Source organism: Mauremys reevesii, linkage group 2 (genome assembly GCF_016161935.1).
Source record: "Mauremys reevesii isolate NIE-2019 linkage group 2, ASM1616193v1, whole genome shotgun sequence".
Classification (NCBI taxonomy): Eukaryota; Metazoa; Chordata; order Testudines; family Geoemydidae; genus Mauremys; species Mauremys reevesii.
This window is the reverse complement of record NC_052624.1, coordinates 172,344,025-172,371,559: the sequence shown is the minus strand read 5'-3', so window position 1 is coordinate 172,371,559 and position 27,535 is coordinate 172,344,025. Positions and strand designations below refer to the sequence as shown.

Genomic DNA, 27,535 nt, shown 5'->3' with positions numbered 1-27,535 from the left:
ATCAGGGGATCTCGTCACAGTTAGATAAATACAAGACAACAGTGCATAGACAAAACACGTTAGGGTGGGTGTTGCAGTAATGAAATGGAAGATGTACATGAATAGGGAGAAAACAGAAGGAGGGGACCAGGGCAAAGGGAAAAGGAGTGGGGCAGTATTAGATCTATCCAACAGTATATAGAAATACAGTATAAATATCTTCAAATTCATACAACTGATCTCTACACTTGTATGCTCTACATAGTTGGCTTCTAACTATGAATACCACTGCTCTATTCTAGATATAAGCTTACTCTTCCATCTTTGTAAAATCATGCACTTTAATGAACACTGCAGCCCTCAAGAACTACAGTCTTGGGGTGGAGTTAAAATGAATTTCACAGGTAAGTATCCTAAAATATAATTTTCAGCAGAGGTTTGGCTGCAGAAGTCAAACACCATAGTAACTCTCATGTCCACCTCTCTCCAAAGCTGCCTACTGTTGGATAGTCCCATGGCATATGCATCAGGGTCCCTTTTTTCTTTATTACGACACCAAACAGACATCAGAGGATTGAGCAGAGACATTTTTAACATGATGCAATATTCTCTGGGATTCTGTTAAGGGCTGTGATCATCCCCTTCCCAAACTTTCACAAAGAATGCCAGACTAATGGAGTTCCTCTTCACTAACAAAACATACAGAGCGGACACGGACCTGGAGAGTTCATAAAATGGTCCTAAAACGCCCAGAAGTTCTGGATCCTCTGGCAGTCCTAGATGTCCAGACCAAGCCGATATGTTAACAAGGGTCAGAGTATGTCTACACTTCAATCAGATACCTGCAGCTGGTCCATGCCAGCTGACACAGGCTCACGGGGTTCGGGCTAAGGGGCTGTTTAATTGCAGTGTAGACTTCCAGGCGAGGGCTGAACCATGGGCTCTAGGATCCTGTCGGGTGAGTAGGTCTCAGAGATCAGGCTTGCAGCCCTAGCCCAGAAGTCTACCTGCAATTAAATATCCCTGCAGCCTGAGCCCTGCAAGCCTGAGTCAGTGGGCACGGGCTAGCATGGGGTTTTAACTGCAGTGTAGACATACCCTTAGTTGTAAATGCTGCCACTCTGCAGTAGAAGAGGGACAAAGCCCTCACCATTGACTAATTCGGAAATCCAGATGCCACCTCTGCTCAGCTAATCCTTCCAAATTACAGGTTTGTTCCCAATTTCTATGTCTGGGTTGCCCAAAATAGGTGTTTCTGCATGAAGGCTAGAATGAAATCAGTGCCTCTTAGCTAGGATGGTTCATACCTTTTGTGCAACCACCGCAGGTTATACCTACTTTAACAAATAGGTGTTATTATTTGTACATAGTTTTACATATACATTTTTAAGGCTAAATTAACATTTCAATATAAAATAATCTTGGCACTTTATAATTTCAGGCAAGCACCCTCCTGCTTCTTCCTACATGGGAAGAACATCCCATAAGCATCTGCAAAGCCACCTCATTGTCCTCTTTCAATTCCCCCTTAAAACTCTCCTCTACCAGGATGCCAACAAACACCTTGACTGTGGTTAGGCTGCTTGTGTGTACTGAGACCACAGACTATCATGCTGACCAATATTGTCTCATTTCCTTGTACTCCCCCATCTGTCTGCATCCACCTGGTGTCTCTTGCCTTATGCTTAGATTGTAAACTCTTCGGGGCAGGGAAATATATTTTTGTTCTCTGGTTGTACACCACTTAGCACATTGGGGCCCTGGTCCATGACTGGGGCCTGTAGGTGCGAAGGCAATAATAATAATTTCATCTGCCCTGAAGGAGATTGCCTGCTCTGTAGGCAAATTCCATTCCATCCAATCCTCATTCAAAAGCTGCAAGACATCTGCAGCTTGTCGAGCCTGTCAGCAGGTCAGCACTGTGACTGAAGTTTATTAACGGGCTGACAAGGTTGCGATGTACTTTCTGAGCTAGCAGCATATCACAAGGTTTCTAATTCAGGACCTCTTATTAACAACAACCCCTCTCTCCTGTGTTTATCTGTAGGACTGGTTGAGGGCATCGTAAATCCATAACTGAGCAATCCAAGGACTTCGGTTGGAATCCTCGGGTCAGAATCACAGGAGAACAGCTTTATAAGTATGTGCACATCCTGTGATTTTCCTGCTTTATTGTGACAGAGGAGCTGGTAAAAAGAGCATGTGATCTGAAGCACAAGAGAACTAGGTTATGTACCAGTAACTGGTGTTCTTAGAATACATTCCCTCCAGGGAGCCACACAATTGGAAACATGCAGCTGTAGTGCAGATCCTACCAGTTAAAAGGCACTTTGCCTCCCAAAAATAAATTGCTTTATTTATCGGATAGTGACGTTTGCCTCGGGTGACTCATTGGCACAAGTCATTTCCCTCTTTCTGTTGAGTGCGAGTCATGGAATGTTTTACATTCATTCAGTGTGGGCTGCTGAGTAGAGGAAAGGACAAATTTTAAAGCTGAGCTTTCACCCCTCTCCTCCCATCAAAGATCATCATTCAGTTTTATTAGATTTCCCCCTGGTCAAGTGTCTGGCATTTGGAAACTAATAATGATGCTTAGTATTAGTAGCTATCGTGTTAAAAGAAATTAATTTTTTTATAGAGTTGGTCAGGTTGGAGAAATTACGGTTATCTAAAATCACCAGCTCTGATTATTGGATTTTAGCCAAGAACATTTCCATCATTATGTTTCTTGGGTAGGGCATTACAAAAATGACAATAATTTCAGTGTTGTATGCTGCTATCTAATGGTCTGATCTAGCTCCCACCAAGGTCCATGATAGTTTCTATTGACTTCAGTGGGAGTGGAATCAGGTGCTAAGAGACAAATCAGCCATCTAGTCAGTTAGCGTGACAAGGCATAGCTCCATTGATTTCAATGGAACTGTACCAGTTTACAGCAGCTGAGGATCTGGCACTGCATTTGCTGTTGGGTAGTTGTAAATTGCATTACAGCACGTTCGATTGCAGATTGAAATTAGAGTTTTTGGAGCCAAAACAGCAGGTTTAGAGCTGGTCAAGGGAAAGTATTATGATTTTTAAAACAAAATTAGAAATATTTTCCAAACATAAAATCTAAAAACAATATGTGTAAGTTTCAAAAATCACATTTTTTAATTTGAAAATTTGCAACCAGCTCTAAGCAGCTCAGGCAAGTGGCCAGATCTCATGCATAGCTGCCAATATAGGACACCCCCAATTTAAGCAGGAAAAAGCAATCTATTTGTCCTGCTAATGTTAATCTATCTGTCCTACAGTGCTTTGAGGTTCAGTCTTCTTATTGGATGTGGAACTTGCCAAGCCAGTTTGTGGTGGCCTTGTCAGCGAAGTGCAGAGCCCTCAGACCACCAGCAATCTGGTCAGAGGGCAGTGGTGGTCAGTGATGTGTGACATCTGTCTTTGGCCCCAGCCACACATGGGATCCTCTCATTGGCCCCAGGTGTGAAGGGTGGCTGCGCATTGATCTTGGCCCACTTGAAATCAGTTCAGAAGGCCCCATGAACAAATCAAAGCTGGGTACATGCATAGTCAGGTCTGTTAAAAGAGACTGGGTTCTGGCATTAGCTGCAGAATATTCTTCTTGGCACATCGACGTCACAGAAAAATCTTGGCAGGGCAAGAGGGCCACAGTGGCTGTCTTGACAGCAAGCATGCTCTTGGGTGGTCAAAGAGATCTGGTATATGTAGGCTCAGGTTTGCCCTAATCTTCTCAGCTATTCTAGCCATAGTGTCCTCATGGCGGATGTTTGGAGGAGTGGTTTTGCTCAATGAAACTGTTTTATTCTGGGTTTCCCATACATAGAAAAGTTGCATTTAGGAGGCTGGGTATGTATTTAAAAGGGGATGGGGGTAGGGGGGAATGGATGATTGAGATTAAAGCTTCTCTTTCCTGCTCAAAGGCTACTTTCTTTGACTAAAATAAGTCTAGCTAATTATCCAAATTCTCGTAATATCACATCATTTAGAGGTGAAGTTCACTTCAAATGAATTAGATGCACCACTGGCACTGATACTGGTAGTTAATGAGAGGAGTGCTGTCAACAAATAGGATTCTATATGGATAGAATTAAGGTAAAGAAAAATTGCTTTGTAACCAACCATCAAGTACCACACACACACAAAATAAATAAAATCAGTCAATCACAGAACTCATTAAGGAGAAAGGAGTTTAGTCAGCCCATCAGGGTGATGATAACAATTCATTTCTCAATTGGGCTGAATTTCACCCAGATTCAATAATTAAACTGGATTTCTTAAAAGTCAAGATACTTACAGCCAAAATGAATGGTTCTTCCAGTTTAACTGATAGGAAGTCGTGTCAACATTCAGTACTCAGAGGCCTAATTACAGCTGCATCACGTAGCTGTCTACTTAGAGGCCAAAGATTCTGAACATCAGTTTTAGTGCTAAATAGAAGCCTTACGGCCAGATCCTGCCACTATACTCACAGTGAATAACAGTTCTTTGTCTCTCATATAGTGCCATTGATTGCAAGGGGACTGCCTGCAAGCCAGGATATTACACACTGCGTAGAAGGAGAAACTAGCTGCGGTCTCGAATTGAGGAGAAACTGAGAGTTAACATTCCTAGCTCCTTTGAGATTATGCTTTTCATTGGCAGTTTATTGCAGTAAATTCAGTTTATGGATGTTGTGGGAAGGGTTTGCTTGAGGCCCCAGGGGCCATTTGGGCTCGGTTAATATGACCGGCTATGTTTAGCAGATGTGCTAGTTACCACAGGGAAGGGGCTGCAGTTACGTGCTGGCTGTGTATCCCAGAGGATGTTATGGAGGAGTGAAGAGCTAGGAGGTGCGGGTAAATGTTGAGGTGCCGCAGAACTGGATGATGAGAGCCAGCTCAGTGAAAATAAGGGGATGCAAAACAATCCGCGCTGCAACCTTTGAGCTGTTCCCGATGCACTACTTTAGTGGTGTGCAGAGACTTCAGGGATGTCCTGCCAACCACTGCCTTCTGCTGGAAGTGTGTCACTGACAAACCTGGCCAGGTGTGTGGGACCATGTCATCCTTGAACGGCTGTGGGTGCTGACTGCAGAAGATATAAGCCTTTAAAAAGGGAAGAGGGTGAGAAGGAGAAAGATGAAGGGAAGAGGTGAAACGGGAAAGGAAGAAGTGTTGGAGAATGAAAGGAAAAGAGGATGGGGAGGGGGGGAAGGAGAATAAAGACGAGGAGGATGCGGACTACTTATGACATAATCCCACCAACTCAGCTAGTGTGCAAATAGTACCAGCAAGAAAGAGTTAATTCTCCCATCCCTTTCTAAGTCAGGCTTTGTAAAATGGAGCAAGGGCAGTAATATGGAAGAAGGAATAGGCAGGTGCAGGAGAGGGGGAAGGTAATCAGAAAGCAGGGCCTCCTTCAGCATACCCAGGAAACGGCAGGGGAATGAGAGAAGCAGATGCTGGCTTTTGGCAGCTAGAGTGAAGGGCAATGTTATAGAATGTCAGGAGGAAAAAAAATTGCCACATTTTATGGTTTGTAATCCCAGAAGTAGTCTCTTTATTAGATTAAAAGCGCATTTGGACAGGAGAACAAAGAGCAAATTGATGCCATGCAGCTCCTCTGAGGAGTGCAGAGATGTAGCAGCCAAATGGAAGTACCCTGAGGAAGCCTGTCTACAGGGAGCTCTGGGGAGGAGTGTGCAGAAAGGTACAAAATGCTGTCCCACAGCAAGACACAGGCAGCCACAATGGAGGCAGGACCATGGCCACATCCCCTTGGATTGCAGAGCTCCACTAGGAATGTTAACTGGTCCCAAATTTAAAGCTACAGGGAGATGTTGGGATTTTGTCCTGGGGCTGGTGTTGTTTCAAGGCAATAACATTTTTGTTACCTCAGTGATTTCCCTGGAAGTGAACATAAGAACGGCCATACTGGGTCAGACCAACGGTCCATCTAGCCCAGTATCCTGTCTTCCAACAGTGACCAATGCCAGGTGCCCCAGAGGGAATGAACAGAACAGGTAATCACCAAGTGATCTATCTGCTATCGCCCATTCCTAGCTTCTGGCAAACAGAGGCTAGGGACACCGTCCCTGCCTGTCCTGGAATGGATGGACTGAACATCTCAGGGCATCAGTGATGGGATTCACAGCTTTTCAGTTCTCACTGGTTCAAATCCAGCCCAGGACAGAAGTGACTGAAAGGGCCTGCCTACACTTAAAACGCTCCAGCGGCTCAGCTTCAGTGTAGACACTGCCTAAGCCGATGGGAGGGATTCTCCCATCCATGTAGGTAATCCACCTCCATAAAAGGGGAGCGGATAGCTGAGGCACGTTGTGGGGCAAGCCAGGGGGGACAATGCTGGAAAGCTTGTGCTGTAGCTGCTTGAACCATCCCAACTGTGGGAATAGAGCACTTCAGTCTCCTGAGTTCTCAGTGTGCTACTCTGCAAAAGCCTAAATTCACTTGCAATCCAATTACATTCACTTTAAAATGAATGTGTAAACTTGATTTGTTTTACTGTCTAAAACAGGCCTGGAGGGAAGAGGCCCACGACTATTGGGACTATTGGGAAACTCAATACCGACAAGCTCAACATCAGTTAGATAGATCCCACAATTATGGAGCATTTGATAGAAGAATTAGAAAGTTACTCCATGGCTGGAGTTGCATCTCATAGTTAAACTGGTGCAACTTTGTGTTTAAACCACTCTTAATGTTCACAAGTGGCTCATACTGGCTTCAGTGGGAGCTGTGTGTGTGTGTGTGTGTGTGTGTGTGTGTGTGTACACACTGTTGTGGAGAGGCCTGTACTCTAAGTTGTTCAAGGCTCCTGCTGAAATCACAGATTGACACGACAATAAGCTCAAAGACCTGAGAAACAGGAGCAAACATTTATAACTGAAATCACCAAAATATGCTTTGGTAAATTGGTTTGTGTTCACGGGATGAGGCTGCCACACTGGACACTGTTTATCTGAAGGTCACTGAAAGAGTTTGGATGGACTGGAAAGAGCAAGCTTTACCATCATGGGTGACATTTCCTAGAACCCCAGGATCCCCCAAGATCATTTGGCCTTCTTCCTGATCCTGAAAGACATCCTAAAGCTTTGTAACGATGGCTATTACAATGGGAGCAAGCCAGTGATAACTTGATATGAAATATTGCACTACACTTAACTATAGTCTTGTAACAGTAAACAAGGGTTTTATTAACATCTTAGGCTTGTGCATGTGCATTAACAGGCAAAATTTAGCTCAGGCTACATCTTTTTTTAATGACTCTGTGACACAGAGGTCCATTGGTGCTGACAGACAAAGGGTTCACTGTTCTTTACAAGCAACTCCTGTCTCAGACCTGACAAACTCACTACATCTAATACACCACTTCCATGGTATTTATTCATGGAAGGTAGCATGTGAGCTCACTACTGAAAGCTTGTAACTTATCAGTACTCAATCATTGTGAGATGTGTGTACTGGTAATATTTAAGGAATAATGTAACTATATTAAATTACACCCTAATGGTCTTGGAGTGAAAGTGAATCACCAGGGAATTATATGTCTGAGTGATGGCCCATTCAAGTGGGAGGGAGTTGTCACCCGTCCCTAGCTAGCCGATTACATAATGTATTACTCAGTTGTCCACTGTTGCAACAACCCAGAAAAGTCAATGGAAAACCATGAAAGATAAACTATAAACACTGAACCCACTTGGAAGTAAAAAAGAATGATATAACAGACAGGGGATTGCCCTGTCTGGGAATAAAGACAAAAGACAGATTCAGTATATTACACAGTGGAGACAGATGCTCTGTATCCATTAACTGAGGAGACATTTTGTTGAGCAGGGATGTCATGAAAGATTGGATCCTGGTTTCTATGAAGCCAGCCAGCTCTACAACAGACTGAACTTTGGAGGGGAAACCTACTTTATTAGCTAGGAAAAGGTAACTATTAATAACTATAGGCCTAGTTCACATTTAATTATTTTATTTTGTATTGTAACTATCTGTTCCCATCATTCTCTTGTTTCTAGTGGAACTTCCATTCTTTCTTAACTAAAACTTCTTTTGTTTTATTACAAGTGCTCCCAAGTACTGTATGTTATGCAGAAGCAGTGATTTAAGATAAAACTGGGGTACACTGCTCCTTTGGGAGCAGAGGATCTAGGGTTTCTCTGAGCAGCCATTGTCTGGTTCTGGATATCACAGGGGAACATTTCAAGGGGTCTCAGGGACTGAAGTGCCCCTATTGCTAACCTGCAAGGCCAGGGCAGGGCTGGCATAACCTGAAGGAGATTGCTTAAGTAGCTGACAAGCTGGTGGTGGCAGGGAGCTAACATTTAGCTACCACAAGCAAGATTCCCTCGTGGCAGCAGAAGAGTAACAAGGTGACTGACAGGCCTGGGTATCCCTAACTGTCACAGACCCTCCCTTCACTTTCACCTACAAACATTACATTTTCTAACCACAGTTGCCAGAACAGCCTGCAGGGATTGGAGACCAATTTAGAACAGCTAATTTGCATCAGGGACCAAACCAGCCCCTAAGAAGCCAAGGATCATGAAGGTGCATTTCCTCTCTTCTCAGACTTGTTTTTACTCTAACTTATCTGGCTGTTCCTACTCTGAATTTCTCCTTAAGAAATACCATTGGAATCCTAGGTGTTTACACAATTTTCTTCCCCTTTAAGTAAGGCTCAGTGTGTTAACTATCTATTTGGTACAAATTTCTCTTAGTGCCTCAAATGTTCAGAATGTGGTTCAACATAAACTCTCTACTTCTGCCTAATTTTCCTCAGACCCAAGGAGTAATGAATGGTTTTACATCCCTCATCAGCTCTGTAACTCCTCAGTGGAATTCTCCACTCTGACTTTTTAAGTTCAATCACTTTCTCAGGAAGCAATTTCAGGCTAATAATACTAAGAGTACTTTGCCTAGTGATTCCAGACAGTCATCTGCATTCAAGGACCTAGATAGAATATACAAGAGATTTTGTATTTTGTGTAGCAAAGAATCCTGTGGTGCCACAGGATTCTTTGCTGCTTCTACAGAACCAGACTAACACGGCTACCCCTCTGATACTTGTATTTTGTGTGTGTATGTGTCACTTGCACTAAGTAATATCATAGCCTCAGAATCTTCTGTTATATTCATGCAACTGTTTCTAGATTGCTCTCTTTTAAATCTGTGTATCTACAGTAAGTTCATCATCATTTTTATGTACATTTCAGTGCTTACTACTTTAATTGCTTGACCTTCCCTACAAGGAAATGAACGCTGGTACTTACCTTACTGATTGCCCTTGAAGTGCTTTGAGATCTCTGAATGGAAGATGATTCCTTTTAGCAGTACTGATGGGGCAGTTACTGAATCAAAGAGGAGGAATCAGAGAGCAGTCCCTAGAGTGATGAACAGATGGAGCTGCCAGGTGTCCCTATGGAAGACAAGTAGATGTGTATCTGTGGTGGTGTCAGCAGAGACAAGGAGGAACAGGAGATGGAAGCTCAGATGGCTAGCAGCTGTCACAGGAGGGAGCACAACTGTGAAGAGGATTGAAGAAGATCTTCTAATAGCCCATGATAGTGAAAAAACCCGACTAAATGTTCAGGCTTAGCAATTAGAGGACACTGTTACGAGTTAGTACTGAAGCTGGTGGTCAAATAGATGCTCTTCATTTAGGGTAATGTAAGAAACAGTTAAGTTCCTTTTTGGAGTGACAGATGAAGCAATAGGAGTCACCACCCAAAACACAGCCACATGCAAGTGGGGTCAGAAACTGAGCTATGTGGGCGCAGGGGTTTCACGGGTATTGTTTGACGGAGATGAATATGTCTGCGAACAGAAGCACTCAGAAGCAACTAGAGAACCGGCAAAGAAAAGCAGCCAAAAAAGCCAAGCAGACATCAAGAAAAGCACTGAAAACACAGTCCTGGGGGAAAGCAGAGATAGCATTTTACCCAAAAAATTCCCTGGCTGGAAAGAGGCTTGGAACTGTGAGCAGGAGCATTGTCTCCTACTGTTGGATTCCTCTGGGGTTCAGGGAAACAGAACTTTATGTACTTCCTTTGTAATAAACAGCATTGCATTACAACAGTACCTGACTCCATGATCAATTTCTCCTTCTAATGGAAACAACTCACAAGACCCCAACGTTTGGCTAACCATTTGAGTCAAAAGGGGTAACAATAGCGTTGTAACAAAGAGGTCCAATGTGATACATGCTCTTCTGGATCCTCTAGCCTAAGAGGTGCAAGGGCTCAAGGAATACAGATACAAATGAAGCCAAATACAAAGTAGAAAGGATGGTCAAGTGGGAAGGGCACTAGACTGGGACTCAAGAAATCTGAGTTCAATTCAGACTTCCTGTGTGACCTTGGGTAAATCACATAATCTCTCTGTGCCTCAGTTCCATATTGGTAAAATGGAGCTAGTATGTCTCTGCTTCAAATGGATGTTGTGAGGATAAAATCCATTAATAACTACAAGGCATTCAGATATTATGCTGACGGTGGCCATATACATACTGATCTAGAGTTAATTAGCAAAAAGAGAAACATACATACAAAAAAAAAAAGAAATCAGCTATACTTCTAAAATTGGTTCTGTTAATAGGTCTTAAGAGTCCTGCATGTCTTTTCTTCACCAGGACTTGCCCAATACTACTTTTTCATTTGTCCTCTTTTATCTTATAGTCTGGTGAGGGTTTCCCAGTGTGCTCTTCCCTTAAAGAGATAGCACCCTATCACAGTTAGAACTGTTATTTTTAAAATGGATGTCAGTAATTATGTAAACTTCCAACAGATTAAAAGCTCTGTCCAGAGCAGAGAGAGTTTCTAAAAGTTCAAATCATAGGAGATTAGGGTTGGAAGAGACCTCAGGAGATCATCTAGTCCAACCCCCTTCTCAAAGCAGGACCTACACCAACTAAATCATCCCAGACAGGGCTTTGTCAAGCTGGGTCTTAAAAACCTCTAAGGATGGAGATTCCACCACCTCCCTAGATAACCCATTCCAGTGCTTCACCACCATCCTAGTGAAAAAGTTTTTCCTAATATCCAATCTAGACCACCCCCACTGCAACTTGAGACCATTGGTCCTTGTTCTGACATCTGCCGCCACTGAGAACAGCCTAGCTCCATCCTCTTTGGAACCTCTCTTCAGATAGTTGAAGGCTGCTATCAAATTCCCCCCTCACTCTTCTCTTCTGCAGACTAAATAAGCCCAGTTCCCTCAGCCTCTCCCATAACACATGACTCTAACAATTAACCAATATCCCTGATAAAAACAATCAAGGTGAAGAAGTTTTTGTTAAGGAAAGCTGAATAATCATATCCCAAGTTTCTACATCTATCCAATTTTGAGATAAGATGCTAAAAAAACAAACAAACAAAAAAAACCCCAACCCAAAACACCTTTCTCATTTTTAGAATTATCTCCGAGACTCCTTTTATAATTAACATCAGACTTTCCACACACAAAAATCCTCTTCTGGCAAGAGAAAATAATTGAGAAATTGCAGAGGAAAAGCAACTTCTTTTCAGAAAGTTAGAAAATTTGGGCTTACAATGGAAAACTAGTTGCAAATTTCACTATGGAAACACTAGAGGTTCCATAACATATTGGACATTTTTATTTTTAAGCTCTCTGCCTCACCATTTCACTTTATTTCATTTCAAGACTGTCAAACTGCTAGACTTGTAGACACTATTGGTGATGTCACTGAGAGCTTCTTTTACAAGCGGTAGAGTGGAAACTGTTAACTCTTTTAGTTCTGTTATATCTGAATACTGATCTGGCTTTTGAGATATGCAAGGTGGTTCTATCCCTTCATAAAATCGTTACAGACCATATTGAAAATACTGAAAACATTAACAATAGAAAACATATTAGTTACAATAAAAGCAAAGTCAGTTTATGCAGGTAGGGGGAGAGTTTCAAAGGCACAAATGGGAGTTTAGCACCCCACTGCCATTGAAAGTCAATAGGAATTAGACTCAGCTCCCATTTGTGTCTTTGAAAACCTCCAAATTAGGGTCCAATCCACCTGCAGAGAAGTCAACAGAGTGACTCCCACTCAGAGTCAAATCCACTGCTGCAGAATGGCCAATATGCAGTGAAATGACTGTGGGGACTGTAGTTATGAAGATGGTTTTACTCTCTCTGATATCTCAGCAATACCAATAGCTTGTAGGAAAATTCAGAGGGATACTACCCCTGTCACATGATGGGTCAGGAAAGAAGATCTGTTCATTTTATTTCTTGCCAGAAAAATTCCTATGATGCTGAGCATCCACAAAGCCAGGATTCCAGTTCCTTGCGTTGTCAGAGTGAGACAAAGCAGCCAATGTATTCTGGTTGAATGTAGCTCACCATGTATCGGAACGCTAGCCTCCTGCATGCCTTGGACCTCAGCCTCAAAGCAGCTTTCTCCCTGGGGCCGAGGGATCTGAGCTGTGGGATGTGGCCAGGGAACTGACTGCAAACAACGTAGATCTGATGACCTTAATAAACCCCTCAGAACATGAGGTACACAGAGAATCATGGCTGCTCCTATAGTGAATGGCTGCCTGTTTGAGCAAATACCCAACACTCTGCCCCTGAATTCAGAGTGGGAAATTCCAGTCCTATTTAAATAATGTTGGTAGCCTGTACACTTGTAAATTTCACCCTTAGGAAACTGAAATGTACTTCTGGCAATCATCAGATTAAAGCTTCAGAAAGAGTTTTCAAATGTATTGTCATCACTAATCATGTTTTCTCTTATTTGAATAGCAGAATTATTAAGCATTCAGGTTCAGTTAGGATCAATTATCAAACAGCTCATGTTGACACTATGTAAACTTCAGATCTGATTTTTTGTAAATGTTTTCCAAATGTGGACAGTCACCAGAAAAACAGTATGAAAGGTTTACATAAAGTGTTCAAGCCAGGTCTGTGTATCTTCATAGAAATGCCGGCAATAATATTACCATTTACTTGAATTTCAACTCTTTAATGACAAGTCCATTAGCTGAAAGTCTGTTTGAAATACAACCAGACATAAAGCTCACCATCCATTTTAAATAACAAGTCTTCAGTGCATTTCCCCCCTTACATAGAGTGCATGCATCATAGCAACATGGCTATACAAACATACAGCATTACAACAGGAGATACTGCTTACAGTATCTGTGCGATGTTCATGAATTAGATTTACTATATATGAACCAGATCCGGCTCCCACTGAAGTCAATGACAAAATTCTATGACAGTAGATATGTGCTCTTTATCTACTTGACTACTTCTCAGATGACAAGAAAACATCAACTGGAGAGAAATGTATGTTTCCCAAACTCTGCAGCACAGGCCAAATCTTGAGCCCAAGGCCCAACCCCAGTAGTAAGGGTGCTCTGAATTGCACCCAACTGCCCATAGCTCTACAAGGCTGTTTTAGCAGCCAGGGATCAACAGAGCCAGCACAGAGGAACTCTCTCTCTGTGCTAATGCTGGGAGTGGGTTGATGAGGAATTCCACACCACCTGGACATTCCTTTTGTTTACAGAGGGGAATCCTCAAGAGATTGGGTAGATCAGCTTTATGGCCCCTTTACACTGAGAACTCTGCTCATAGTCACTGCTACAAGCATCTTAGGCCTGGTCTACACTAAGAGTTTAGGTCGAATTTAGCAGCGTTAACACAACGAAGCCATTTACTTTGACATAAAGGGCTCTTAAAATCTATTTCTGTACTCCTTCCCGACGAGGGGATTAGCGCTGAAATCGATATCACCGGTTCGAATTAGGGTTAGTGTGGATGCAATTCAACGGTATTGGCCGCCGGGAGCTATCCCACAATGCACCATTGTGCCCGCTCTGGACAGCACTTTAAACTCAGATGCACTGGCCAGGTGTACAGGAAAAGCCCTGGGGACTTTTGAATCTCATTTCCTGTTTGGCCAGTCGAGCTCATCAGCACAGGTGACCATGCAGTCCGAGAATTGAAAAAGAGCTCCAGCATGGACCGTATGGGAGGTACTGGATCTGATTGCTGTATGGGGAGACAATTCCGTGCTATCAGAACTACGTTCCAAAAGACAAAATGCCAATACATTTGAAAAAGTCTCCAAAGGCATGATGGAGAGAGGCCACAACAGGGACTCAACACAGTGCCACGTGAAAGTTAAAGAGCTCAGACAAGCGTACCAGAAAACCAAAGAATCAAATGGATGCTCCAGGGCAAAGCAGCAGACGTGCTGCTTCTATGTGGAGCTGCAGGGAATTCTACGGGGGGGCCGCCACCACTACCCCACCCCTGACCGTGGATTCCGAGGAGGGGGTACTCTCAGCCATGCCTGAGGATTTTGCAGATGGGGAAGATGAGGAGGAGGGTGATGACGACCTTGAGGAGAGCACACAGCACACCATTCTCCCCAACAGCCAGGATCTTTTTCTCACCCTGACTGAAATACCCTCCCAACCCTCCCAAGGCGGTATCCCGGACCATGAAGCTGTAGAAGGGACCTCTGGTGAGTGTACCTTTGTATATATAATACATGGTTTAAAAGCAAGCATTTTTTTAATGATTAATTTTCCCTGAGGACTTGGGATGCATTCGCGGCCAGTACAGTTACTGGAAAAGTCTGTTAATATGTCTGGGGATGGAGCGGAAATCCTCCAGGGACATCTCCATGAAGCTCTCCTGGAGGTACTCCAAAAGCCTTTGCAGAAGGTTTCTGGGGAGAGCAGCCTTATTCTGTCCTCCATGGTAGGATACTTTACCACGCACTGCTAGTAGCAAGTAATCTGGTATCATTGCATGACAAAGCCTGGCAGCCTATGGTCCCGGTGTTTGCTGGCATTCAAGCAACATCCGTTCTTTATCTCTCTGTGTTATCCTCAGGAGAGTGATATCGTTCATGGTAACCTGGCTGAAATACGGGAATTTATTAAGGGGACATTCAGAGGTGGCCGTTCCTACTGGGCTGTTTGCCCGTGGCTGAAAAGAAATCCTCCCCACAGTTAGCCAAGCCAGGGCGGTGAGCTGTTCGTGTTTGGCTAGGAGGGATCTACCCTGCTACCAGCCACATAGTGAGGGGAGCGATCATCCCAGAGAATTGGATGGGGGAGGTTAGTTTGCTTTCTGCTGCTGCACGTTAACACGAAAACCGCAGCACTCAATGGGCTTTGCTTGGTATGGGAAAGGAGAGCACTGCTTTTATGAAGGTTGCAGAAGCCGAAAGACTATGGCTTACCATGGCCGCCTGCAAGCTGAATTCTGTTGCTCGGCCCTGCATCTGTGATCTCTAACACCAAAGCCACAGGCGCTCAATATAAGATGCAAAAAATGACCTTGTACCGAAATCACATGTGCTATGTAATGTGAATAGTGTTGTTCACCGTGAAAGAGTATACCCCTTGTTCTGTAAAATGAATCTTTTTAAATATTTCTCTCCCTTTTTTCCCTCCCGCAGCTGCAAATTTTTCAAGGCTCCCTCCTCCGTCCCAAAGGCTATCTCAGATAAGGCAGCGAAAAAAAACGCATGCGCAATGAAATGTTCTCTGAGATCATGCAGTCGACCCGCAATGAAAGAGTTCATCTGAATGTGTGGAAGGACACATTATCACAGTACAGGAAAGCGGCCAATGAATGTGAGGACAGGAGGGACGATTGAGATGAGAGGTGGCGGCAGGAAGATCAGAGGAGACATGAAGCAACGCTGGGGCTACTGCGGGATCAAACGGACGTGCTCTGGCATCTGGTGGAGCTTCAGGAACAGCAGCAGGATCACTGAGTGCCGCTGCAGTCCCTGTTTAACCACCCTCCCCAAGTTCCATAGCCTCCTCACCCAGACGCCCAAGAATGCGGGGGGAGGCTCCGTGCACCCTGCCACTCCACCCCAGTGGACAGCCCAAGTACCAGAAGGCTGTCATTCAACAAGTTTTGAAGTGACCTTTTTGTTCCCTCCTCCCATGCCCCACCCAGGCTACCTTGTCAGTTCTCTCCCTATTTTTATAATCAATTAATAAAGAGTACCTGGTTTTTAAACGATAGTGACTTTATTTCCTTTGCAAGCAAGCCGTGATCGAAGGGGGGAGGGCGGGTGGCTTACAGGGAATGAGTCAACCAAGGGGGCGGGTTTTCATCAAGGAGAAACAAACACAACTGTCACACCATAGCCTGGCCAGTCATGAAACTGGTTTTCAAAGCTTCTCTGATGCGCACCGCTTCCTGGTATGCTCTTCTAATCGCCCTGGTGTCTGGCTGCGCGTAATCAGCGGCCAGACGATTTGCCTCAACCTCCCACCCTGCCATAAACGTCTCCCCCTTACTCTCACAGAGATTGTGAAGCACACAGCAAGCAGCAATAACAATGGGAATATTGGTTTGGCTGAGGTCTGAGCAAGTCAGTAAAGTGCTCCAGCGACCCTTTAAATGTCCAAATGCACATTCTACCACCATTCTGCACTTGCTCAGCCTATAGTTGAACAGCTCCTGACTACTGTCCAGGCTGCCTGTTTATGGCTTTATGAGCCATGGCATTAAGGGGTAGGCTGGGTCCCCCAGGATAACTATAGGAATGTCAACATCTCCAACTGTTATTTTCTGATCTGGGAAGTAAATCCCTTGCTGCAGCCGTTTAAACATACTAGTGTTCCTGAAGACGCGAGCGTCATGAACCCTTCCCAGCCATCTCATGTTGATGTTGGTGAAACATCCCTTGTGATCCACCAGTGCTTGCAGCAACATTGAAAAGTACCCCTTGCGGTGCCAAGATAGGAATATGGGTTTCATCTATCGCCCCACCACAGTTAGGGAATCCTATTGCAGCAAAGCCATCCACTATGACCTGCACATTTCCCAGAGTCACTACCTTTGGTAGCAGCAGCTCAGTGATTGCTTTGGCTACTTGCATCACAGCAGCCCCCACAGTAGATTTGGCCACTCCAAATTGATTCCCGACTGACCGGTAGCTGTCTGGTGTTGCAAGCTTCCACAGGGCTATCGCCACTCGCTTCTCAACTGTGAGGGCTGCTCTCATCTTGGTATTCTGGAGCTTCAAAGCAGGGGAAAGCAAGTCACAAAGTTCCATGAAAGTACCCTTACGCATGCAAAAGTTTTGCAGCCACTGGGAATCATCGCACATCTGCAACACTATGCAGTCCCACCAGTTTGTGCTTGTTTCCCGGGCCCAGAATCGGCGGTCCACAGCATGAACCTGCCCCATTAACACCATGATCTCCAAAGCACCGGGGCCCGCGCTTTGAGAGAATTCTGTGTCCATGTCCTCTTTGCTCTCGTCACTGCACTGCCATCGACTCCTCCTTGGCTGGTTTTTCAGGTTCTGGTTCTGCATAAACTGCATGATAATGCGTGAGGTGTTTACAATGTTGATGACTGCTGCATTGAGATGAGCGGGCTCCATACTTGCAGTGGTATGGTGTCTGCACTGAAAAAAGGTGTGAAACGATTGTCTGCCGTTGCTCTGATGGAGGGAGGGGTGACTGACGACATGGCTTACAGGAAATTAAAATCAACAAAGGGGGTGGCTTTGCATCAAGGAGAAACCCAAACAACTGTTACACAGAATGGCCCCCCTCAAGGATTGAACTCAAAACCCTGGGTTTAGCAGGCTGGGATTTCACGGAGGGAGAGGGGAGCAAATGAATACAAAACAAATTGGGTCAATTTCTTGTTTTGATCCACTCCATCTATCTTTTACATCTTAGGCTGGCAGCAGACAGTGCAGTACGACTACTAGCCATCGTCATCTCCTGGGTGCTCAGCAGAAGATGCTGCATTACGACTGCTAGCCATTGTCATCTCCTGGATGCTCAGCAGAAGATGGGAATGACCTGGCTGAGTCACCCCCATGTCAGTCAGGGACTGACCTCACCGAGGTCGGCTAAAAGAGCATCCAGGAGTATGATGACGATGGCTACCAGGTGTAATGCACCGTCTGCTGCCAAAAGGCAATGAGCTGCTGCTGTGTAGCAATGCAGTCCCACGTGTGCCAGCACCCAGGAGATGTACGGTGATGGTGACCTGAGCGGGCTCCATGATTGCCGTGGTATGGCATCTGCACAGGTAACCCAGGAAAAAAGTCGCGAAATGACTGTCTGCTGTTGATTTCACGGAGGGAGGGAGAGAGAGGGGGGCCTGATGACATGTAACCAGAACCATCCATGACAATGTTTTTTGCTCCATCAGGCATTGGGATCTCAACCCAGAATTCCAATGGGCGGGGGAGACTGTGGGAACTATGGGATAGCTATGGGATAGCTACCCACAGTGCAATGCTCCAGAAGTTGATGATAGCCAGCCTCAGTACTATGGACACACACCACCGAATTAATGTGCTTAGTGTGGATGCATGCACTCGACTTTATACAATCTGTTGCCAAAAACTGAATTTTGTAAAATCGGAATAATACCGTAGTGTAGACATACCCTTACAGTCTGTGACATAAGAAACAAGACAAGCTGTGCTTTGCAAAGAACCTAAAGCTTATGCTCAAATAAACTTCTTAGTCTCTAAGGTGCCACAAGTATTCCTGTTCTTTTTGTGTTGGGGTTGGGAGTTTTGATTTTGTAAAGCTCTCTGGGATGGATTTGCAAGAATATCCCAATGTTCTCCCTAAATTATAATTAAAAAAACAACAAAGTTTCACTGGAGGACAAAATTAACCAAAAAAACCCCAATACTTGCTATATTGTTACACATAACAGCAACAGCATAATTATATTCTGTGGTGCGTCTAACAAGTTCTATAGAAAATCACTAGCTGTTCAAATGTGCAATTGTGTTAACATACCTTCCTAACAAAGCAAAAAAAGGACAATGATTCAATTATCAAAGTATGGACTGTTTTCCTTTCCTGTTCCCTAAAGACTTGAGGCAGTTTATGCACCTTTATCTGTCTAGGTACAGAATGACCTTTTAGGAGCCCTTCAATAGTTTGGTAATTGTGTCATTTCACAACTTTCAACAAACAGGTAAAGCTGAGCACAATTTCACTTCATGACCAGAGGAGTGTAAAGTAAGCTAGGATTTCTCACATAACCTGCTTCCTCGCTCTCCTGAAGCTGTTATTCTACAGGCAATGCTTTTCCAGACTGATAGCGCCAAGCCCAGAGAACTTACATTGTGTTTTCACCCATAATTGTAGCAAAAACAAAAATCTCCTTTCTCTGCCCACTGTGCAACTTTGCTGGTTGGCATGAGCAGAGGGTGCTGAGCACTTGCTGTGAGCAATGGGGAGGGTTGAAAAGAAAATCAATGGCATTTCTCGTTCAATTAAGTTCATTGTGATGCAGAACCACCTCCTCACACTGCAGAGCCTGCAAGAGATCAGTGCTGCAATCACTACCTTTTAGCAGCTTGCCTCCCTCCGTCTGGACCTGCCCAAGCCACTCTCTGGCAGGGGATGGCAGTTTGCTCCGAAAAAGATTCCTTATAGCAACCAATGAAATATGCTGTCATAAATCACTGGGCTTCAGGTGAGGATGTCAGAGTGAGGGGGAGGGGACTTAGGGCAGCTTTCAAAATGAGTCAGTTTATTTAGGTGTCAAAATTACTGATGTCTTTTTTTTACCCTTCAGTAAAAAGTTCTCTCTCCTTGGTGTCTCCCTGAAAAATAGCTGCAATACATATTTTGGTTTTTTGACCCTTTGGTCTTAGCAGCTAAATGGCCTGATTCAGAGCCCATTGAAGTTGATAGAATGATTCTCATTGACTCTCCAGTCAGCTTTGGATCAGGCCCCAGTGTGCCTAGGAAGGAAAGCTCAAGGGAACAAATTGTTCATGTCGACGTTTATTTTCCACATCTAGCTGTTTGATTGGCTGGTTAGTCCTGGAAGGTGTGGAATGCTCCTCTCAGGTGAGGAGCACTCTCAACTCCTATGACAGCACATCCTAGGGGTGCTCTGCACATTTCAGAGTAATACCCTTAGGGCCTGTGATCACATTTCCCACTAATGGCTGGCCCCAGCAACTACAAGATCCTTCTACTTTCTCACAGCTAAGGCAGATTTTACTGAGCTCAAGTGTGGAGGGGCTTAGGGTTCACTGTGGCAGGTCCCAGGACTCAAACCCAAATGATGCACATGATGTTTAAAGGTGTATGTGGTCACAGTTTATTACAAAATCAGAAGACAAGAGAATGATCAGTGGTCTCAAAGACACCAAGAGATTTTTTTTTAACCTGTGGAAAGATCATTAATGCCCTTGGTGAAGGCAGCCATGATCTTTGTGCGTGCATTAGCTCTTGGAAGTGATTAAATGCACAAAATTAAACAAAAATCTCACAGCCCCCTTCCACCCATGTCTATGTTCATCCCCTCATAGCATTACCACACTAATTCACTCCATGGGGCAAGATTCTAGGGGCAAGTCCCCAAAGAGGCCGTCTGACTATTTAGAGGTCATACCCATCTAGGAAAAAGAAGGGTATAATCCCACAGAAGTGTTCTTGACATTTCTAATTGCAACCTGCTAAGCAGCAGCTGCCATGTTTTCACTATGATGTTTCAGAAACTCTCGGTTAGCCAGAAACAAGGATAGAGAGATGCTGGAGAGAGAGAAAATATTTTGACATGTGCATGATTAGTAAATGTGTGCATGACTGACTCCATGGAATATCTAGCTGAGAGAGAGAATACAAGGTGATGGTGATCAACAGCTACCCTCTCTTACACAGATGACCTTCCTTTCTGGACTGTTGAGTCATGCACCTTTAGTACTGCGTCACTGAACAAGTAGCACAGTATGCTGCTACTTTTTGCCTACACAACTGCATTTAGTCCAGTCGTTGTTCCACATCAAACATAGAATAACTTACCCAAATACAGTTTCTGAACAATGATCATTTTTGTTAGAGTAACAAAGAAGGATCTTTACAATTTTGAAGGAATGTCCACTTTTGGTCAAACCACACTCACTTGGAGTTTCATCCAACTCCTATTCAAGTCAATGAGAGGCTTTCCATTTACTTAATTGGGACCTAGATATGTCTCTTTATGAGTTCTATCTTTCTACACATGTCTGAAGCCAATGGCAGCTGCTACTGAACTCAACACCTCTGAAAATCAGGTTATTAGTGCTCTTCCATATCAATTCCCAGAGAAGATAATTCTAGAGAGCATCACACACTGCAGACCATTTACTCGTCTCTTTCAAGATGTGCATTAGTGCAGTGCAGGGCAAAATTTTACCTTATATATTTTTCCTCCCTAGATTTAGCACTTTTCTGGCAATGTCTATCTCATTTAAGTTCTTTGAGATGCACACATGTGAATCTAAATTGCCTGTGCTCTCCTCAAACTACACATAACTAATTAACACATGGATTTTTTTCCCCCCAGCTCTGAAGTTCCTTTGTAACTTTGGTTGTTACTGAGGGCTGATGAAGTGAAAAATTAAAATTTAGAAGAGCATAAGTGTAGGTTTTCATGACAGCTGGCATCAGATAAAGCTGGTTATTTTCATGTGTTTCTAGAAGGAATCATATTGACTGTTGTAAAGAAAACTCAGAATGGAATTTCAGTTGCTGAATTCCTATTTTAACTGAAGGCCAATAGCTGCTATGGCAATAGACAGTCTTCAAATCAATAAAATAAATAAATGAAACCGAATACTAATCCACTAAGGGATCCCTGTTCCCACTGCAGTCAATAAGAGTTTGGCCATTGACCTCAGTGGAAGCAGCAGCAAGCCCTGTGTGGGATTGTTATTGATATATAGTGCAGTTACAGACCTTGTGCAACTAGCTCCTGTAATGGAAATGTCATTGTGGGCCAGAGTCTGACCTCAGTTACTCTAGCATAAATCTGAAGTAACTCCATTGGAGCTACCCCAGAGTTACACTCAAGTGATTGAGATCTATAGCTAGCCCACAAGATCTATTCAGAATGGCAGAAGGATGTCAAACTGAGGCAGGATGTGTTCAACTCACCAAATTTCCGTATCCTATACCCTACCTGCATTTGGCTGACTAAACCAAAATATCTAGTTTAGGATGTCAGTTCTTTCCCAGCCCCACCTATGCCATTCAGGTCTGTGATGAAAGCACTGGGGTTCACCTCATCCATAGATCCTTTATATTCTCATCCATGGCATACATCCCTTGAAAGAAAATACCCATCTAGGATGACAGAGACAGTTTTCCAATGGGACAGCTTCAGGGGTGGCTCTAGACATTTCACCGCCCCAAGCACGGCGGCATGCCACGGAGGGCGCTCTGCCGGTCGCCGGTCCCACGGCTCCGGGAGGTCCACCAGAGCCGTGGGACCAGCGGACCCTCCGCAGGCATGCCGCCGAAGGCTGCCTGCCTGCCGCCCTCCCAGCGACCAGCAGAGCGCCCCCCGCAGCATGCCGCCCCAAGCACGCGCTTGGTGTGCTGGGGCCTGGAGCCGCCCCTGGACAGCTTTTCTGAAACCAGTCCACTCCTAGCAATGTCCATGGGCACCTGAAACAATATCTTCTGTGCCAAACATAATGGAAGTGAGTGTATAATCCATCTGGATGGAACACTGTGGGCTCACATTTCATTTCTGAGCTCGGTTGGGCTCATCAATACTCTCTTTACAACACTGTATTAAGAAGTGGCTGAGCTGGTGAGAAGCAACATCATTCAGATAACAAAATTAACAATCCCTGCTTGGAATTTTCTGTTTTCCACATGTATCAACGAGGATTGCTGATTGGCTATAAATTATCATATTTTTAAGAGAGACATTGTTTTCCTTACAACCATGGCTGGCAAAAATTGTATGGTAGTCAAATGAGATTTTGTAAGTCAACATTTCTTTTCAAAAGACATTTCAAAAAGTACAAACATACATGTAGACTGAGCTTTCCCAAGGAGCCTAATGGAGTTAGGTGCTCAGGCCCAGCTCCTCAAAGGTACCTAACTCTCATTGAACTAGTTTATTTCAATGGAAATAAGGTGCCTAAATACCTTTGAGGATCTTGTCCTTCAGATCTTTATCCCTTTGATCATCCCAGGAATAGAGAATAAAGATTTCATTATTTCACTCACTTAGTAAACTTAAATTAGATCATTAGATCAACTATTTTGCAAAAAAAACATATCCAATATCCTTATCTTTTAAAAACATTCTGTAAAACTATCCCAATACTCTATATTCTACTCTTGGTCCTCAGTTCCCCACTGCCTTCCCCAGCTTTGCATTTTAAATCACCACAACAGTTTACATTCATAAGAATTAATTTGGCTAACAATTATTTGCATTTGTATGGTTTACAGTGTATACACACACAAAGCAATTTCATAATGTGACATAACTTTAATGTAGATTAGGGTCAAATTCTTCCCTCAGATGCACATGCCTGCCTGACTCCTGTTCAATACAAGTCATACACATCCAAGCATAAAACTAGATCTGTGGTTAACGAGGACTTTCAATTAACTTTCTGAAGATTGGCCAGTAACATAAATCTTAAAATATGTGACCAGAGAATTCCACTGCACCCTCAATCTAGAAAGTGTTCCTTAAACCCCACCTGCCAGATTTTCAGTGTGTTCATGCTCATTTTCTACTTAAATAAAGTCTTCAGGATCTCACAATGGATTGGGGTAATTTCAACTGGGCATCAATATTGGTTTGTATTTTCTGTCTCTAGCCATCTTCCTCTAACAACAGAACTAGCTGGAGGTTATGAGCCTCACTATCTATGGTTTGCTGTCAACAGATATGTCCTTTCTAGACTGTGTAATCCAGTACAGAATGCAATTAGTAATAGTATTTCATTCAGTTAGAGTTGTCAACAAGCGTAGCTTTTTGTAACAGAGATAAAGATGGATTCCTGACCTGAGGAGCTTCCAGTCTAAGGGCTAGATCATAGAATCATAGAATCATAGAATCATAGAATTCAAGATCAGAAGGGACCATTATGATCATCTAGTCTGACCTCCTGCTAGATGCAGGCCACATAAGCCGATCCACCCACTCCTTTTAGCCAAGCCCCCCCCCCCCCATGGAGGGAAGGCGAAAAACAGGGCCACCCACAATCAATCTTCCCTGGAATTCCTTTCCTCCCCCAAATATGGCGGTCACTGGCTGCGAGCATGCGGGGCAGGACCATCAGCCACTCTCTCTGGAAAAAAAAAATCAAAATATTTTTGACCCATTGTACTATTTACCAGTGTGGCACTTAATGACCTATTGACTAAGCCCGTTATCCTATCTCATACTCTCTCCCATAAACTTATCTCTTAAATCTTAAAGTCGTGTGGTCCTTTTCCTTCCCTCTTTCTCCCCGGCTGTTCCAGTATTTATTGCACTCCCTGTTGGTTAAACCCCTAATTTCAAGCAATTTCTTCTTTGAATGACCTGACTGACATATTATCCCGTCCTCCTCGTCACTGAGCTAGCACTTGAAATAAATTCCTCCTCCCCCCTCCCTATTTATATATTATTATATTTAAAGAGTGCAATCATCTCTCCTCTTTCTTTTCCTTCTTTTAAAAAAAAAAAACAACTCTCCTCAAGTCTCCTTCCTCTCACATTCCATTCTCATTTTCCTCATCATTCTGGCCTTTCCTTCTTTGTGTTTCAGTTCATGAATTCATCCTTCTTACCAAAAAAACAAAACAAACACAAACAAATAATCAAATGTCTCACCACTACTATATATATTGGGACTAGCTAGCTCCTCCCCTACCCTAAATACCTCGCCCTAATTGCATCAGACCAAGATTAGCTTTTTTTTTTAACACATCACACACATTACCATCCATCATCCATCCCTCCGATCAACCCTCCTCCCTCCTCCCTTCTCCTCCTCCGTTACTTCCAACTGGTGCGTCCCCAGCTTATAACTAAAATCATACCTCTATGGCACGTCAGAAACAGGGCTACACAAGGAACAATGGAAAGCAGAATTCCTCTTTGACCTCCACAGCATGCAGAGGGACTGCAACTACACCTCTACCCCAATATAACGCTGTTCTCAGGAGCCAAAAAATCTTACCACGTTATAGGTGAAACCGCATTATATTGAACTTGCTTTGATCCACCGGAGTGCACAGCACTCCCCTTCCCCCCTCCCCCCAAGAGCACTGCTTTACTGTGTTATAGCCAAATTCGTGTTATATCGGCTCACGTTATATCGGGGTAGAGGTGTACTACTAAACCACTTTACGGGATACAGCTTCTTCCCCCTTCATGAGCATTGGTCCCACTCACAGAGCAATTTGTGTAAGATGTCAGAATCGTGGTACCTATTCCTGTTTGTTCTAGTCTTCTTCTAGGGCCAGATTTTGTCATTGCAATGGGCAGAAAGAAATGCTGAAAAGATCTTTACCCTGAGAAACACTGGAAAGAGTTGTTGATAATGAAAATGTCCTAAGACAGTGATTCAGTCACAACCAGGGGTCTGGAGCCCCATGGGGGGCCACAAGCAGGTTTGAGGGGGTCCATCACAATAAACCAGAGAGTAGGGCTGGCATTAGACTCACTGGGACCCAGGTCAAAAAGCTGAAGTCCGAGTCCTGCCGCCTGGGGCTGAAGCCGAAGCCCAAGCAACTTAGTTTTGCAGGGCCCCCTGTGGTGTGGGGCACTGGGCAATTTCTCTGCTTCTACCCCTAATGCTGGATGAATGATCTGGACTGGATACAATCAGAATACCCTTGCTTCGATCTTTGACCATTTTTAGAATCTGAAATTCAGAAGTCTTCAAACACTGTTTGATTGTGCTTTTTTTTTTTGGTAAATGTTCACATGGCCTCACACTTCCAGGTTCCAACCAGAACTGGAAGCACTGGAATTAGAAATGGCCTGAGCCATGAAGTTCAGATCTCAATCTATATTTGGAAGGGTCTGGAGCTGCAGTTTCGTCCATTATAATGATAGAGTGCAAACAGAATATTCAGATACAACTGAACTTCCCCAAAATTCAAAGCTATCCAGAGGTGGTTTTGTTTAGGATAATTTCTAGCTGGAACACCACGAAACCCACTGCTCTTGTGTTCCAGAAACAGAAATGCCAGATATCTCACAGAAAAGCCTGCTCTCAAGAGATTTTTGACCCAGTTTGTCAGAGGTGCAGATAGCTCTGAACTGTTAAACATGGATCTGAAATTTTAAACAAATCAGAACTCTACAATCTGTTTGATTTGCATGTTGGAAATTGTCATATAGTCATTTTCAAAGCAAGTTTTACATGTGCTATGGACAAAAGTAAGTTCAAGACAAGCCACTTCATACTAGCTAAGCCCTAACCTGCAGCTAGACCTTGTTTACCCTTGGGAAAAAGTAGGAGATACAAGTATGATAAAAAAAAACAACCCAACAACCACAAACCTTTATCAGTATGGCATGGGAGTGAAAATGAAAGTTCCTCCTGCTGCAGCTCTCTCAGTCCTTGTACTCTTGAACTTGTCACTTCCCTTCAATCCTGGTGCTTTTCCAAGGGTGCTTTTACACACTGACCAAAATACAAGCAGCCCAGCTGCAGGCTGACCAGCATATACAATGTTTCCATTCAAGCACCATGAGCCTACAGCCCATCCATCCATCCCCTTTTATTTGCTGCTAATGCACTAAATCAAAGATACAAAAGACCTACCTGACTGATCTTTGCAGGAACAATGGCAGAATTCTACCTTATGGTATATCTATCTCTGTTGGCAGTATTTCTTGAGCATCCATTACCACAATATTTGAATGCCAGATACTGTATTAGCTTTTTTGCCTTAAATCCAGTTTAGATTCAAATATCATTACTGGAGGGAATTTCTACCACTTCCCTTGAGAGATTATTTAAAATCTTGAGAGTATACCTGTGATGTAGGGACTTCAGATTTCCCCAGCAGTCTAGAGACCTGATTCTATCCTTAATTCTGCCATGAAATCACTTTGGAACCTGACAAAAGACACTTTACCCTACAGTGTCCCTATCTGGAAAGTAGGGGTAATGCTGCTTATCTACCTCTGTTAATCAGTTTGAGGTCTATGGATAAAAAGGTGTTGTATAAGGGCAATGGGTTAATTGCATGTTAGCATTATTGTATTAACAGATCTCACCATCAAGAGTTTTTGTATCTTACTCTTGATTTCACGTAATTGCTCCTAGTTGTACTGACTCACTTAACCCTAAATAATCCCTCTCCCTTCTTGGTGACCTTCAGACCCTTGTAGACTGTCATGCCTCCCACCCTCTTACTTATTTCTAAGCGTATTGCTTAGTCCTCTTCCATTAAGGCCATGGGGAAGTGAAGGGCGGTTCTTTTTAAAATGATGCTTCTCGGGAATTGCTGGTATAAGGAACTGCACTGTGCAGCACTCACTGCTGCTAGAGTAAAACTGCTTAATTATATTTACTCATTAGGAGCAGGGGGATTCAAAATCAACAGCAGCCCTCACATTGCCTATATCAGCCAGCCTGCAACTGGCTGCTGAAACAGGGGTGGGAGGAGCTGATTTGGGGGCAGTAATTTTGTGGTGGCTGGATCTGACTGAGGGGTAGTAATTATGGTGGTGAAGGAGTGGCTAATCTGTGGGAAGAGGAGGTGAGTGGAGGGGTCCTTTTGAGTGCCGGGATGTGGGCGGGCACT

At 43.7% G+C, this 27,535-nt stretch overlaps 1 long non-coding RNA gene across 1 annotated transcript; it reads right to left on the bottom strand.

Moving 5' to 3' along the window:
• Positions 1 to 26,644, bottom strand: LOC120398954. The gene is made up of 3 exons (XR_005594846.1): positions 26,548 to 26,644; positions 9,269 to 9,414; positions 1 to 755 (listed from the first exon to the last, which is right to left on the bottom strand). It is a non-coding gene; the product is annotated as an uncharacterized LOC120398954 (long non-coding RNA).
• Between the last annotated feature and the right edge of the window lie 891 nt (positions 26,645 to 27,535).